Source organism: Kogia breviceps, chromosome 6 (assembly GCF_026419965.1).
Source record: "Kogia breviceps isolate mKogBre1 chromosome 6, mKogBre1 haplotype 1, whole genome shotgun sequence".
NCBI lineage: Eukaryota > Metazoa > Chordata > Mammalia > Artiodactyla > Physeteridae > Kogia > Kogia breviceps.
Genome location: NC_081315.1, coordinates 68,703,187 through 68,721,503, shown reverse-complemented (window position 1 = coordinate 68,721,503; position 18,317 = coordinate 68,703,187).

Here is an 18,317-nt window from a genome sequence, read left to right as displayed (position 1 = left end):
TTATTATTTTTGCCTTGTATCCCAGCAAGAACTCCAGGCAGTTATAATCAACACTAATCTACATGACTGAGGGAGTATGCTTTCCTGCCCTCTACTGACAAAATCGCTCATTTATGACTCCCAGCTCCCAGTTATCTTGCCTCTAAGAGCACACCTGTAAAGATGGCCTTGTGTACTCCCAGATTTCCTCCTGACTCTCAGGTAATGCTTAGGGATTTATGAGGTGAAAAAGATCTCACAATTTAAATGGAAAGATTGGAAAAGAATCAAGCCTAAATAAAGAATCATGTCAGGGAAAGTCAGTGCAAGAAAAAGGTAGAGGGGAGCCAGCAAAGGAAAAGGAGCCTCAGAAGGCTGCAGAGGTTAAGAATCACTGTTTAAAAGAAAGCTTTAGTATTAATCTAGCCAATGGATAGGTGAACTGGAAAGCAACTGAAAATGTGGAGTGGATTACTTAACTCTCAGTGCCTCAATTTTCTCATCTTTAAAATGGTACCCACATGAGAAGGTTGTTACTAAGGTCTAGTAAACCAATTCCAAAGCATTTAGCATTACATCTATTAAGTATTCCAGAAGTATAAATTGTTGTTATTAATGTGATAATAATAAAGGATGAGTGATTATTTCATGAGCAATTTAAGAGAAAACATAGTTATTCGGGACAAGAAAAGTGGCAGAATTTGGAAATAAGGAGTGTAATCATCTTAAATGACAGAAGACTGTGTGGGGATGGATCCTAGGTTGATAATGAAATAGAAAAAAATTCATAAATATAACAAAGTATAATTTGACATAGAAAAGTGAAAAAATGTGAATTAGAAGCAAATCTAACAATCTAATACTTTTAAACTGAGAATTTCAAAATAAACTTTAAAAGAAATCTAAGCAGATGTCAGAGCAACTAAAGAAAAATAAATATGGAGGTAAACACCAAACAAAGAGAACAGGGAAATCCTGGAAACTTCTATTAACCTGTATAACTTCCCTCCTAATTATATTCATGGAAGATATATTAGTAGAACAATTTGTAAACAGCTCGATATATTCCAAATCTGACTGATCATTGATAGAATTTTTTAAAGCCAAGTCATCATTGTCCTCACCAGGGACACTAGTACCACTCTGTGAGAAATTTCCAGTGACTGTAGAGATAGAATTCTCTGGCACAATCAACTGGCTGCCTTCCATGATAGTACATCCTCTGCAGACTGAGTAAAGGAATTTTCTCATTTAAAGGAACTGAAAGTGGGTTTCATATGAGATGGCTCTCCAGTGTGCAGTAAATAGTAAGTTGTAATCAGATTTTGTTCTCATGAGAGTTTTAGACATTTATTGGAAAAAAATGGGCAAGAAATATATACACAAAAAAACTCTGAGTAGAAACATCTTAGAACACTGTACATGTGTTGGGGGGGTGTATAGACACACATACACGTATTTATATACCACAATACTAGTTGTTTTTGTTGTTTTGAAAAGAAAAATAGAAAGTTGGAGAGGAGGCTAAAAATAAATTGTAGAAATTAAGACATTGGGGATATGTCCCATATCTGCAGATATGAATAATTAGAAGTGAGCTGATGATGGAACTCAGGTAGCCTTTCTACTCAAAAGATAGCTTACAGGTGAGACTGAGTAGGACAGTGAGCTTTAGTCCATATCTTTATGAAGTCATGGTGTGCTGAAAGGTCCTGGATGCTATCTAGAATGTTATTTTAAATATTACATGCTTTCTAGATAGATTTAGTTATTGACTTTGTAGAGATCAATATGTTTATTTCATGGCTGATTAGATTATGTGTTGTTTGATAACTGGGATCCCTCAATTTGTTGTTTTTCCAATGCATAAATTGTTCTTTTATCTTGATATACAATCCTGTAGTTATGTATTTTTATATTCCATTCTTGTGAAATAAGTAACAAAGCCTCTCACAGGCTCACCATGCAAGTATGTAATTCTTATAGGGAAAATGAATCATGATATTAGGAAAGAAATCCTCATTTAGGGAATTGTAGGAAAATGTCACTTGTGTATGTGTAAATTTTATTTGAGGAGGTTACAAACATTAACATATGAAATATTGCCCCATCCAATTGTAAATGTGTGTGAAAAGCTAAGCAAAGTCTTTCATGCCTGTTACCATTCTCTGTATTTACCAAAAAAATTGTTAAATCTAAGCAGTTATGCCCATCACAGACTCCAACTAAAAACCTGAACTAAGCTGTACAGAGTCCTTGAATACACTACATGAGACACTAAAACAGTTCAGTGGGTCAGATAAACAGATTCTGGATGTGCACTATGCTCATTCCCACACATATGGTATCTGCAGAAGAAAAGTTAGCAGTTAACAGAAACAAAATACTTTGGAAAATATTTTAATATTTGTGATTATTTTACTTTAAAAAATATTATACAGGAGCATGAGACTTTTGCTCTCGTGTTATAGAAACAAAATATCTCCAACATGTATTTGTTACTAGGCTTTTTCACATTTAGAATAGTTTTCTATTGTGAATAGAATTCAAATGAGTGACTCACATATTAACAAACTAGTAGTCTGGAGACAGACAAATATAATGTAACTAAAAGTTAGTTATTTAAAATGGAACTTAATGAAAAGATGAAGAGCCTTGAAAAGATGAGGGCAAATTGTCTAGACTATCAATGATGGGATGATTAAGTGCTGCCGATCATCCAATCATCCAATGAAGGATGATTAAGTGCTGCCAGAGGAATCAGAATAACCTAATTTTATTTAAATCTAGCTAAAAAGGTAGGTAGCATACTAATAAAGTCACAAATAATACTGAATTAAGAAGTGTTGAAAACCCCCAAGGTTTGGAGCTTCCTTTCCTCTCCAACTCACACTGCAGACAGATCAAAAGGGCTATTTTAACAATTCATATCTGACTAATCAAATTTCTAAAAACTGAGAAACATTTTATTCCCACAAAAATTCTCAATTCTGTAGATTTCTTCTCCTATACTTCTAATAGGTATTGGGGATTTATCCCAAATTACATAGAAATAGGCAAATCAGGAGACTGTGGTAAGCACCTTGGAATGGCAAACAAATCTAAAACAACAGAAGTTACAAAAATTGATCTAAATTAAGCCATATATAGATAGAAATTTTCATTCATTCAGAAAGATATATATTAAACCTGACTGTAGGCTATAACCTAAATTATGTATAAACATCTGTATAGTAAAGGAACTTTTACTAGTTGCTTATTATCCTAAGCTTAAATTCATGTAAGACATTAACGAGAGAGTCAACATCAGCCCCAAAACAATCCATTAATGCTGATTATACTGATTACACTGAAGACCTCTTAGGTGGAATAATTATGTGTTTAGATAGGCGCAGCTGTATGTTTATTCCCATGCTCAGCTGTGTCACATTCCCAAATGACAAAAGAAACTGCATGTCATCTGAGAGACTTGAAAACATTTCACAAGAAAATCTCCTTCAGAAACTCAATTTTCCTCAAACATAAGATATTCATTATTATATACCGTATTGTTGTAAAGTCAAGATGAGCTCAATCAGAGTGATTCCCAATACATTTTAAATATTCCACTTGTGTCTGGTTGGCCAAAATCTAGTGATGCTTATTCTACTAAATCAATATATTTAGCACAGGAGTTGAATCCCAAATAAATATTGAAAAAATACTTATTTTGAAACAAAGAGAATTCATTATTTCCCCAATACTCACAAACAATACAGCATTTTTTATTATTGTTAATATTTTCATTTCCTGAAGACAAGATTTGCCATGTGAAAATCAAAAAATATGGTCAAATCTTAATTATCTAAATACCTTTACATTTCTAACTTGTTTACCATCATCGAAGTCATTTCCAGGCTAAAGGAATAAGCTCAACTCATCTTTGGGCTTGTGAGAATTGTCATTAAGCTGTAAAATGAGTTAATCCCCTGCCCAAACTTGCAAACTTTAGAATAGAAGGCCTTTATCCACAAGTACTGGAGAAAAGCATTTTTTAAATTGTTGGCAGACACAGTCACTGGTAACTCTGCAAAACAGTTGGCTTCTATTTCCTCCTGCAGACACTTCACTCTCTCAGAGTCCAATTCATTCATGCTATCCCTGGTTCCTAGAAATTTTCAGTCTCCCAGCAACTCTACTGATCATTTCACCCTTTTCAAAATTAACCAGATTTGTCCCCCATTTCTCTAAGGATCTTCTCTCTACATTTCCAGGAGATAACTAGTTAATTCAAAAAGCAAATCTGTACTGAACAGATACATTTGCATATTTATAGTAACTTTGATAGGTAATGTTTTAACCCAAAAGGATGGTATCTGCAGCCAGGTCTCTTGGGGTTGCAAGTTCATCCATCGGTATTTTTCAGTTTTTATCATTTAATCTGCCTATCCAGCATATCCTAAAGCAAAATACCATTGAAATATAGTAGAGGTGAGTTTCATTCCTACACATGCACTAATAGATTCACTACCAGGTACTCAGATGGATTTTGCATGATAAACACTTATGCAGGGAGTTATTTCACTGGATATTTAAAAACAAAACAAAACAAAATAAAAAACTTCCTTGTTAAAAATTTGAATCCCTATTGCTTTTGTAACATGTAGCAAATTTGCTCCTCTCTCTCTCTCTCTCTCTCTCTCTCTCTCTCTCTCTCTCTGTGTGTGTGTGTGTGTGTGTGTGTGTGTGTGTGTGTGTGTGTCTCTGCCAGCATTGGCACCCTGGCTATTTTCATGCTGCTTTACATAATTGGTGTCTGAGTACAATGAAGCTGCCACCTGTTCACAAATATACAAATCACTCGCCTTTGCAAACATGATTTAACTGAGTCACGACGGAATAATGAGCTGGGACACCAGTTTCACATCTGTATAAACATGGATTCACCTCCTACACTCAGTCTGATAATTTCTCATAATAGAATAAGGGTTATATTTAAATGAAAACAATGTAATTATTATCCTGATCTTATTTGATTTTAAGTAATTCTTCCACTTTACCCTTTCCACTTTCTGCTCTACTTACTTTATCTCTCTTTTGCTGAGAATTTGCTGTGTCCAGATTATCCAATCTAAAGCAAACATAGTTTTCCCCAAAGACCCCCCAATACAGGATCAAATATTCAGGATATCACATTTCTGGACTGTAGTTCTTCATCTTGCCTGGCTCAAAGAATACAGAGCTCACAAGAGTACTTTTACTCATTTTTATATATTGGAGTCATCTAAGGTTTTTTTTTTAAACATCTTTATTGGTATATAATTGCTTACAACGGTATGTTAGTTTCTGCTGAACAACAAAGTGAATCAGCTATATGTATACATATATCCCCATATCCCCTCCCTCTTGAGCCTCCCTCCCATCCTCCCTATCCCACCCCTCTAGGTCATCACAAAGCATCCAGCTGATTTCCCTGTGCTATGTGGCTGCTTCCCACTAGCTATCCATTTTACATTTGGTAGTGTATATATGTCAATGCTACTCTCTCACTTCGTCCCAGCTTCCCCTTCCCTCCCTGCATCCTCAAGTCCATTCTCCACGTCTGAGTCTTTATTCCTGCCCTGCCACTAGGTTCATCAGTACCATTTTTTTAGATTACATATATGTGCATTAGCATATGGTATTTGTTTTTCTCTTTCTGACTTACTTCAGTCTGTATGACAGACTCTAGGTCCATTCACCTCATTACAAATAACTCAATTACTTTCCTTTTTATGGCTGAGTACTATTCCATTGTATATATGTGACACATCTTCTTTATCCATTCATCTGTTGATGGACATTTAGGTTGCTTCCATGTCCTGGCAATTGTAAATAGTGCTGCAATGAACATTGGGGTGCATGTGTCTTTTTGAATTATGGTTTACTCAGGGTATATACCCAGTAGTGGGATTGCAGGGTTATGTGGTAGTTCTATTTTTAGTTTTTTGAGGAACCTCCATACTGTTCTCCATAGTGGCTGTATCAATTTACATTACCACCAATAGCGCAAGAGGGTTCCCTTTTCTCCACACCCTCTCCAGCATTTATTGTTTGTAAATTTTTTGATGATGGCCATCTAAAGGTTTTGAACAATAGGATTAATCAGCGTTGGTACAGAGCTGGAAATATACGGTGTCTTTTCATTAGTGCTTTAAAAGATTTAAAAGGATTAACTGTCATTCTATTATGCAGCCAGATTAATTGGTTAAAGAAAATCTCATAGCTGCATGGCTATTTCTAACAATGTTCATCATAGTCACTATCTTCTGTAAAAGAGCATCTGAAGAAAATTTACAAAGTTTCCTCAGATTGAAGACTTAGTTGTATATGTAACTTTTACTTAAAGTATTTAAGAACTAATTCAACCAGACCACATGATGTCAAGAATATTACCATATTTTCTATTGGAAACATTCCCAGTGCTACTTTTAAAATACACATAAGAAAAGGGGGAAAATTAACATTAGTGAAGTTGATATGTAGAAAGATTACAGATATTGGACAAATATATATATAATATACGTATTTCCATGTCTCCTACATCATCTGGTTTCTTGATTTCTAAAATGAGGAAGGATAATATTTTCATCCAAAATCCCCAAAATTCAGAATTGTCTGATAACTTCTTTGACTACCATATCTAATTAGCAAGTGACAATTAGTTTTCTACCTCCCCCCAAACCCAGTTGTTTATAATATGACTGTCATATTTTTATGACATAGGATCTATGAAAAAAATGTATTATATTTATAAATATATAATACATAAGTTAGTTTATGTCCCTAATGTAGATATTTCATCTTATAAACTATATTCTGCTTATACATAGAAAAGAATGAAATAATACCATTTACAGCAACATGGATGGACCTAGAGATTATCATACTAAGTGAAGTAAGTCAGACAAAGACAAACATCATATGATATCACTTATATTTGGAATATAAAACAGTGATACAAATGAACTTATTTACAAAACAGAAACAGACTCACAGACTTCGAAAACAAATTTATGGTTACCAAAGGGGAAAGGTGGGGGAGGGATAAATTAGGAGTTTGGGATTAACCTATGCACACTACTATATATAAAATAGATAATCAACAAGGACCTAATGTATAGCACAGGGAACTCTACTCAATATTTTGTAATAACTTATATGGGAAAAGAATCTGAAAAAGAATGGATATATGTATAACTTTTATGTATATGTATATATGTATACATATATGGATATATGTATAACTTTTAGTTACTTTGCTGTAACTAAAAGAACATTATAAACCAACTGTATTTCAATATAAAATAAAAATTAAATAAAAAATATATATTCTACTTATAAATCTTTATAATTTTTAAATTGGAAGAAGGCTATGAGATTATATATTCTAAACCTTTCAGTTTAGATATAAAGAAATTAAAATCTTTAAAAATCATAAGTCCAGAGAGTGGTAGTCCATGAGAGAGGAATCACCTCTCTGTTTTGTTAATTGTTATATCCGCAGTGCTTTTAAAAGAGGCAGGTAAGCACTAGATACATATTTGTTAGATGAATGCTTGAGTGAAAACCAAGATAAGAAAACCAGGACTGCTTTATATATCTTTAGCATTTAGATCTTCATAAACAACATCTATTTGGTCTATAACAAATTCAGTTCAGTAATTACTGAGTACTTTCTATCAGAGAGTATGCAAGATAATTTGGAGAAAACAATTTAAGATGAATGACATAACTTTTGCCTTAATGTAATTAGTTATGTATAATTTACATTAATATCATTAAAATAAGGTATTTGCTAAAAGAGTTACAAAATACTAAGAAGGGAGAAATTATTTCTCAATGGTTGTATCTAGAAAGTCTTCATGAATGAAGAGGTATTTGGCCTAGATCTTGAAAAATTGTTAAGAAACCAATTAACAGAACTACTAGAAATGTCCCAAGAATGTTCTAGGAAGAACAAATTTGAACAAGAACACAAAGGCAGGAAAAAGCACGACTTGTTACAGTAATAATGGACGGTTGGCTGAAGAGTAGTATATGAAAACAGAAATAAACCTGGAAGAGATAGGCAGAAGCCAGATTGTGAAGGGCTTTGAATGTGCTTCATCAGGCAGGCAGTGGGCAAGGAAGGCTCTGACCAAGGGAGTTACATACTAAAAAGATATCAAGGCTGCTCCGGTTGCAGTGTCCAGAGAAAGTAAAGATCAGACCTTTCCTTTAAGGTCCTTAGGTAAGGGGCACAACTGTGTGTTGCATTGTACAGACAATAAATACTCCCTTAAAAATATCCAATGTGATTCTCTGGACATATTCTTTGATTCATTATGAAATGACTACATGTACCATGGAGGTAAGAGAGAGACAAACATGGGTGGATGTGAGCAGGAAAAGGAGAGGAAATGGAGAAGTAGCTTTTGTATTTTAGGACATTTGTTGTTTTAAGAAAAAAATGTTATATTTTATATAAATACTTTCAGTATTAAAGCTTTTTGGAGTTATAAATGTCTCTCTGGGAGACCAGGAGACATTACAGGAAATTGAAATAGACATGATGCAAAAAACCTGATGTATATGGAGAAATGTATGACCCTTCTCCTTTTGAGTACCTATAACAACCATTGCAACCGGTTATCTTCGGCTGTATTAAAGTCCAGTTTAGATAGCACCAGATGCCAATATCAGCTGGGTTATTTTCAAACATACAAGCATACATCTAAAAGTATATTTGTTTTGTTTTATTTTGTTTTAATACTAATGCAACTTCAACATGATTGTGAACCCTTAATTTACTCTATTTCCAGAATTAGGCAAAAATACAGGATTACATTTGATGGAATTTTTAAATACTTTTAAATTTCATCAGCCAACTCCAATTTAAACAATGTCAGAATCCAACAGCGTTAATGGTTAGACAAACTAAACAGTAGGTAATATTGCTGACACCTTTTTTATTTGTACAGTATGTCCCAATAAGCTAAAATTGAAACATATAAGGTAAGTTAAAATGGATCTTGATTTTTTATTTGATGGTAGTCTCTTTAACTTTAGTGTGTGGGTGGAATGCTATCCCTTCTCATAAACAAACGTATGCAAGAATCATTATTGCTTTGGCATAAAGAAGGAACTATTTACAAATTACCTTTCCCTCTCCCCTGGCATCCTGCAGTAGTCTTCCATTGAGATTTAAACTCAGGACCTCCAGAGAACAGATGGTGGAGATCTTATCTTCTAGCTGATTGGGAGCACGGGGCAGTGTAACTTTGATAATCTAGTCACTTGAAATAGAATGTTCCTTTTAGTCTTCCATTTGACTCTGTTCTTCAGATAAACACTTTATTTTTTATCAACAATAAACATTTCATTTCTATTTGGTCTGCCCTCATAAACTGACCTGGAGCAAATAAAACCAACAGAAACAGTCTCTTCTGTTGTTAGATTTAGGTTTGGCTGATAATATGTAATCAGTAATCCAAATTTCTTCCTTCTGGTATTTTTTGTCAAGAAAATTTATTTCAAGTTGCATGCATAAATTTTGTTGAAGACAAAGTAAACCAAATAAATCCAATGGAGAGGGACAAAGATAGATGCTATGATCTAAATAATTCCTCATTTTTAACAAGTAAACAATGACTGTTAAAATACTGTAATGGTCTTTTTTTTCTTCCCATTTTACCCTCAGACCTATTAGGGTGTCTTGTGCTGATTTAGATCAAAGAGTGGGTATTTAAATGGTACTAGCATTTCTCTTCATTTCTTTCTCAAGCATATTTATCTACATTCATATATACAAGTACATATTTTAAACTTTACAACAGAATCAACTTATAAAAGGCAGGGGATTTCAAAACAAAATAGAAGCAAAGAACTATAACAACAATGGTCATATTGCCTTATTATCACTGGATGTTATTAAAAGGTAGCCAAATTTTCAGCCTATTCATAGTATGCTTGGAAGGCAGCTTTAAGATATAAAAAGGTGAGAAATAAAAGAATCAAAGGAAGTCTTTGGAGCATACCACTTGAATTATATATTTTAAAGGATATTGAACATAGTATGTAAAAAAATCATAATCATACCAGAAATCACATAATTTTCACTCCAGGTCTAATGAACAACATGTTGTGAATATTCTATCAAAGAAAAGAAACAAACATAAAAGTGAGCATTTAAACAATAATCCTCATTAATCCAACTCAAAGACTTGATACATTAGAAAGCATTTTCAAATATGTCAGAGGATGCCCAAGAATGTGGCACCTGGCCAGAATCCTTGTTGGAGGAATATTATTCACAGTAAGGGTCAGGGGAAAATCACTTAATCAACATACAAGGAGAAGGTGGAGAATAGGGAGTGATAGAAATATTGTGTGAATAACAAAACATTACCTTTGACTTGTTTACTCTTAAAACATTTGAAGAGAACACCCAATTTCCATTAGCTATTTGCGAAAGAAGCAATTGAGGCAAAACCTTGTTACTTCCAGAAAGGAAATGTGTTTGTAGTTGTCTTATTTTGTATTGTGGTAAATGCTGGTCAAGTGGCCCTTGTGACTTATGTTTCATTAGAAAGAATTTACAGGTTCCATCCAGAGAAAATGTTTATTATAGGAGAGTTACAGCCCCCTTTTCTTCTTTTTCAGTTTCACTTTTGTTAATGAAGATAATCAAATCTATGTATTAAACACTTTTCTTAAAAGGGCTATTTGACCAAAAAAAAATCCAAAACTTTTCTAAATTAATAAAGACAACTTTATAGATGCCATCATATGGTAGGGATTCTGTGTTCCACAGGAAGTGACTTTTACCAGACATGATTTTTAAGGCTTTTTTAGTGTTAAATTTCCACTGTGCTACTTTTGAGTTTAAATCATAATTTAATTAATATTTTAATACTTTATAACCACAGCAGCTTTGGAAAGTTTCTATTTCTATCTGATTCACATAAGAGTTGAATTCGCCTACTCTTAAAATCTGGCTTCAAGAAACTTCCAACTTTGCCTTAAAATTCATATATCACATCAAAATGTTGCAAGTAAAAATTCTAGTTTCAAAAACAGTCTATTAAAATTACACTGGAATTTTAACATAATAAAAAAGATATAAATATTGATGACATCATGATAGGAAGCAACTGTAAAGTAGGTAATTTTGTTTAAGAAGTAACACGGGTCAAAATGATTTATACAGTTAGCATATAACAGATAACAATGTGCATAACCTACTGTTGTCACAGCTGGGAGAGTGACCTTTTCAACTTTTTGAAGCTCTACCTTTGTGAATTATTGGCAATTTCCTCACTATTGGGAAAGCATCCCCTTCCTCGGCCCATGTTCTTTCTCCTTCTTTCTATATCAGTGTACACAGTAACTGAATAAAAACAGGACTATTGGCTAGTTGAATGTTTTTGCTGTGCAAACCACAGTTTTTAATCAAAATCTAGAATCATTAAGAGGCAATTGTCACACTAGTGCACCTTCTGGGAAATGTCCTGGAAATGCTCTTGTCACATTGTGCTTGTTAGAGGATCATCTTGGACAATCATAGGAAAAGAATGGAGAACAAAGGACATTTAAATGAAACTATTCCATTTGTAGAAGAATAAATAGTAATCATTACTTCTTTTTTAATCAGTTTTAGGAGTTTTACTCAAACTTATCCAGCCTAATACTCCAGGTTCACCAGAAGGGCAACAAAAAAACAAGGAAGATTGGAAGCACTGCAGGCTGCTGAGGGGAACTGTTGCCCTAGCTGAGTGCCCAGTCACTCTAGTGCTAGTCAAATTCCTCAGGTACCTGCAGTGGCTTACATAGTCTCAAGGACAATGAAGCTGGGGAAAAAAAAATATTCTCAAGGTGAGACAGGAAGGAATGGGGCAGGGCACAACCATTAAAAGAATGACACAACCATAAAGAACAGAATATGATAAAAACCGTTTAGAACCTACCAGGCCCAAGATGGTGAAAGATTCGACTTCCATTTGACCTTGAGCCTCATTATACACACATTGTAATACATTAATATGCTAAGTGACACATCCACAGGCACCATGACAGTTCCAAGGCCAACCATAAAAGGGTAAAAAGTGGGCGATGGCCCAATTCCTGGAAATCCCCAACCCTTCTCCAAGATAGGTAGAATATTCCTTATACTTGTTAGCCTATGAATTTACCCAGCCCATAAAAACTAACCACCCCTCACCTAGGCATGCTCTCGCCTTTTGAAATGGTCTTCATTCTATCTATGGAGTGTGTATTTCTCTAATAAACCTGCTTTCACTTTACTATGGTTCGCTCTTGAATTCTTTCCTGCATGAAGCCAAGTACCCTCGCTTGGAGGCCTATCCCAGGGACTCACTCAAGACCTGCGACACGACCAACTTCTTGCACCCCAATTTTTCCTACAACAAACTTACCCCATTTACAGTTCTAACAAGTCTTGTATTATTTTACATGTCTGTGGCTCTTTTCCCCTGTCCGGTGTGCTTTTAATCTATTCTTTTGTTTGCTCCTTGTAACACTCCATGATACAAATGAAGAAACCAGAGTAAACTGATTTTACCAGTTCTGCTTCCTTGGAGATCCCAACTGGTTTCAGGGCATTCTTGTTTCTAATGGGAAACTCAGAAATATAGTGAGGCTCCAACAGGACTGGACTTATGAAGGGCTTTTCTAAGTCATGATGAATTGCCAAGTAATTGGAAAAACTACCAGGTTATATTTTCTGAGTGAGTGTTTTCAGGAATAGTATCTTTATTATTTGCCAGCTGCTATGCTGCTTGTAAATATAAGTCAAGATTTTTATCAAAAACACATTTGGGGGAGTCAATTCTTTGGGGAGATCAAAAGTGTTATTTTAAGAAAAATTTAGAGGGGACCTTCAATTCTCACAATAGGTAGAATTAGAGTTCCTGAAAACCTTGTCAGCAAAACATCTAAAATTGAGAGTTAGAATTTTTTTTAATTACTAACAATAAATATGCTTCATATATTTGTTAAACAGTGCATATCTATATAAATAAAACTGAAAATAGGAAGGAAGTAGGGAGGGAATGTAAATTGGTGCAGATATCACTATATTCCTTTCCTATTTCAGTATAAATAACTGCAACTACAAAAACTGTAGGACATCACGGATACAGAAACAAGGACTGTGTTAGTTTTTATTTGTTTGTTTTAATCAGGATGTGTTCCTCTGGCTGGATTAGAGCTTTTAAAATGGGTATAAACTGAGATCTAGGCAAGAGAGTAATTCCTGGAGCTATAGGTCTGAGAGTATATGAGGTGTTGGGGGAGGGGAGGTGGGGAGGAAAATTAAAGTTAAATAATAACACAGTACAGAGGCTTAAAACTTCTGTGGGACTGTTTTCTCCTCTAATAGCATCTCCATCTCCACCCCCATGCCCACCATCTTTCCTCCACCTTGGTAGATCCAACAGTACAGGGCTGACCAGGGATGTGGTGATGGTGGGGTGGTAGAGGGGATACAGGGTTTGTCATGGCTCCTAGAGATGTGACCCAGGTATATGATAGGAGAGCAGTGATGGATAACTGTGTGAGTCTTATGGGTGGAACAAAGAAAGTTAGGAGAAGCAGATCAATGCCACTCTCCTGAGGAATATTCCTCCACTGTGAAGTGGGACAGATTACAGAACACTGGTACCTGATATTCCACAGGTAAATCATAGTAAAGACAACAAAACAACGTTTTCCTACAGTACTTCATCATTTTCCTTCTCTGGGTAATTTCCTCTTTGGAATGGAAATTTGCCTCTAGTATTTTCCTTTCTTTTTTCTTTCTTCTTTTTTTCTTGTTTAAGTGGTGCTTGTGATAAATAGATTTTTAAGTATTTTTAATTCATTGTTAAGCCAATGAAAAGGAAGGAAATTTAAGCGGACAAAAATGAGGTAAAAGCAGGAATCCAGAGAGGTAAGCGAGCACTGAAGGTAGCTTCTAATACAAGGGCATACACCAAACTTTCATTTTTCAGTCAGTCTAAATGTGTCAAAAGCTAAGAAAACATAGTCTACAGGCTTTCCAGGGAGGCAGGAAGGCTAACAGAAACACCAAACTAAAATGAGGAATGCAAAGAGTTATTCCCTGAATATAAAGGAAATCCAAAAATACAGCTAAGAAGAGAAATATATAGTGAGAAAACTTGCCTGTCTTACCTGGGTAAAAAGAAAAAATGTCCTGATAGTTAAAAACTATAAACTGAGTATCACCTGGGTTTGAGGTCAGAATTTTTTTAAAATTTTTTTTAAATTAAATTTATTTTATTTTAATTTATTTATTTTTGGCTGTGTTTCATCTTCATTGCTGCATGCGGGCCTTCTCTAATTGTGGTGAGCAGGGGCTACTCTGTTGCGGCACGTGGGCTTCTCATTGCCAGCATCTTCAAAACTTTAAATTGAGAATTTATTCAGTCTTGAGCTGAAAGTGCCCTCAAATACCTGGTATAAATAAATACAGTTTTCTGAGGAAAAACTTACTTTGAGCCAAGGTCTTAATTCCCACAGACAAGTTCTGAAAACACATGAGTGCACAGTAAAATATTATGAAATACCTAAAGAAGCAACAGAAACAAAAGAATGATGACACATGTTTTAGAAAATTCAGGTACTGAATAATCAGATAAAAATACAAAATAATATATACTATGTTTAAATAAATAAAAGAAGACATTGAAATTATATACAAGCATCAACCAAAAGCTATAAAAATGGAGAAAGCAGTTATGGAAAAGAACTTAGAACTTTTAAAACAAAACTATAATAACTGAAAATGTAATTACCCCTCCCTTACTTTAAAAGAAGATTACACAGTAGCAAAAAGATAATTAGTAAACTAGAAGATAAATATGAAGAAATTAGTTAGAATGTGGAATGGAGAGACAAAGAATGAGGAAATATGTAATGTAGATTAAAAAGTCATGGAGGATAAAGTAAAGAGAGAAGAGAAAGGATGGGAGAAAGGCAATTTTGTTTTTATTTGTTTCATTTTGTTTTAATTTTTATCGAAATATAATTGATTTACAATGTTGTGTTAGTTTCAGGTGTACAGCAAAGTAATTCAGTTATAAATATACATACATCTACTCTTTTTTAGATTCTTTTCCCATATAGGTCATTACAGAGTATTGAGTAGAGTTCCCTGTGCCATACAGTAGGTCCTTGTTAGCTATTTTATATATAGTAGTGTGTATATGTCAATCCCAATATCCCAATTTATCCCTTCCCCTTTCCCCCGTTAACATTGACTATTTTCTAATCTGTAACTCTATTTCTGTTTTGTAAATAAGTTCATTTTTACCACATTTTTAGATTCCACATATAGGCACTATCCTATCAAAGTCTGTCCTCTGTCTGACTTACTTCACTCTAGGCCCATCCATGTTGTTGTAAATGGCATTATTTCATTCTTTCTAATGACTGAGCAATATTCCATTGTATATATGTACCACACCTTCTTTATTCATTCATCTTTGGATGAACATTTAGGTTGCTTCCATGACTTGGCTATTGTAAGTAGAGTAGTGCTGCAATGAACATTGGGGTGCATGTATCTTTTTGAATTATGGTTTTCCCAGGTATATAGCTAGGAGTGGGATTACAGGATCATATGGTAGCTCTATATTTAGTTTTTTAAGGAAGAGCTATACTGTTCTCCATAGTGGCTGTAATAACTTACATTCCCAGCAATGGTGTAGAAGGGTTCCCTTTGTTCCACACCATCTCCAGCATTTATTGTTTGTAGATTTTTGATGATGGGCATTCTGACCAATGTGAAGTGATACCACATTGTAGTTTTTATTTGCATTTCTCTTACAATTAGTGATGCTGAGCATCTTTTCATGTGCTTTTTGGCCATCTGTGTGTCTTCTTTGGAGAAACATCTAGTTAGATATTCTGCCCATTTTTTAATTGGGTAGTTTGTCTTTTAGTTATTGAGCTGCATCTGCTGTTTGTATATTTTGGAAATTAATACCTTGTCAGTTGCTTCACTGGCAAATAGATTCTCCCATTCTGTGGATTGTTTTTGTTTTGTTTATGGTATCCTTTGCTGTACAAAAGTTTTTTAAGGTTAATTAGGTCTGATTTGTTTATTTTTGTTTTTATCTTCATTACTTTAAGAGGTGGGTCAGAAAAGATTGTGCTGTGATTTATGTCAGAGAATGTTCTTCCTATGTTTTCCTCTAAGAGTTTTATAGTTCTGACCTTATATTTAGGTTTTTAATCCATTTTGAGTTTATTTTTGTGTATGGTGTTAGGGAGTGTTCTAATTTCATTCTTTTCTATGTAGCTGTCCAGTTTTCCTAGCACCACTTATTCTTTGCTCCATTGTATATTCTTGTCTCCTTTGTCAAAGATTAGGAGATAATAGGTGTGGGGGTTTGTCTCTGAACTTTCTTTCCTGTTCCATTGATCTATATCTCTGTTTTTGTGACAGTACCATACTGTTTTGAAGACTGTGGCTTTGTAGCATAGTCTGAAGTCAGGGAGCCTGATTCCTCCGCTGTTTTTCTTTTTCAAGATTGCTTTTGCTATTTGGGGTTATTTGTGTTTCTATACAAATTGTGATATTTTTATTCTAATTCTGTGAAAAGTGCTATTGGTAATTTGACAGGGATTGCATTGAATCTGTAGATTGCTTTGTGAAGTAGAATCATTTTTACAATATTAATTCTTCCAGTTCACGAACATGGTATATCGAACATGGTATATCTCTCCATCTGTTTGTGTCATCTTTGATTTTTTTCATCAGTATCTTGTAGTTTTCTGAGTACAGGTATTTTGCCTCCTTAGGTAGGTTTATTCCTAGGTGCTTTATTCCTTTTGTTGCAGTGGTGAATGAGATTGTTTCTTCAATTTCTCTTTCTCATCTTTCAATCTTAGTACATAGGAATGAAAGAGATTTTTGTGCATTAATTTTTTATCCTGCAACTATACCAAATTCAATGATAAGCTCTAGGAGTTTTCTGGTAACAGCTTTAGAATTTTCTATGTATAGTGTCATGTCATCTGCAGTGACAGTTTTATTTCTTCTTTTCCAATTTGGATCCTTTTATTTCCTTTTCTTCTCTGATTGATGTGGCTAGGACTTCCAAACTGTGTTGAATAAAAGTGGTGACAGTGGAAATTATTGTCTTGTTCCTGATTTTGGAGGAAATGCTTTCTGTTTTTCACCATTGAAAGTGATGTAGCTGTGGGTTTGTCCTATATGGCCTTTATTATGTGAGGTATGTTCCCTCTATGCCCACTTTTTGCAGAGTATTTTATCATAAATGGGTGTTGAATTTTGTCAAAAGCTTTTTCTGCATATACTGAGATGATCATATGGTTTTTGTTCTTCAGTTTGTTAATGTGCTGTATCACAATGACTGATTTGCCTATATTGAAAAATCTTTGCATCACTGGGAAGAATCCCAGTTGTTCATGGTGTATGATCCTTTTAACGTGTTGTTGGATTCTGTTTGCTAGTATTTTGTTGAGGATTTTTGTGTCTGTGTTCATCAGTGATATTGGCCTGTGATTTTCTTTTTTTGTGATATCTTTGTCTGGTTTGGTATCAGGATGATGTTGGCTTTGTAGAACTTAGGGTTGTTCCTTCGTTTGTCAGAAGCATATCTGTTAACTCTTCTCTAAATATTTGATAGAATTTGCCTACATAATCATCTGGTCCTGGACATTTGTTTCTTAGGAATTTTTTAGTCACAGTTTTAATTTCAGTACTTGTGATTGGTCTGTTCATATTTTCTATTTCTTCCTGCTTCAGTCTTGGAAGGGTGTACTTTTCTAAAAAAATTTCCATTTCTTCTAGGTTGTCCATTTTATTGGTGTATAGTTACTTTTAGAAGTCTTAAAGTCCTTTGTATTTCTGCAGTGTCCATTGTAATTTCTCCTTTTTCATTTCTAATTTTATTGATTTGAGTCCTCTCCTTTTTTTCCTTGATGAGTCTGACCAAAGGTTTATCAATTTTATTTATCTTCTCAAATAACCAGCTTTTAGTTTCACTGATCTTTGCTATTTTTTTCATCATCTCTATTTTATTCATTTCTGCTCTGATATTTCTTATTCTCTCCTTATACTAACTTTGGGTTTTATTTGTTCTTCTTTCTTTAGTTGCCTGAGGTGTAAAGTTAGGAGGTTTATCTCAGATTTTTCTTGGTTTCTGACTTAAAATTGTACTGCTATAAACTTCCCTCTTAGAACTGTTTTTGTTGCAGCCCATAGATTTTGGATGATTCTTTTTTCATTGTCTTTTGCCTCAAGGTATTTTTCAATTTTTTCTTTGGTTTCTTCAGTGATCTATTGGTTG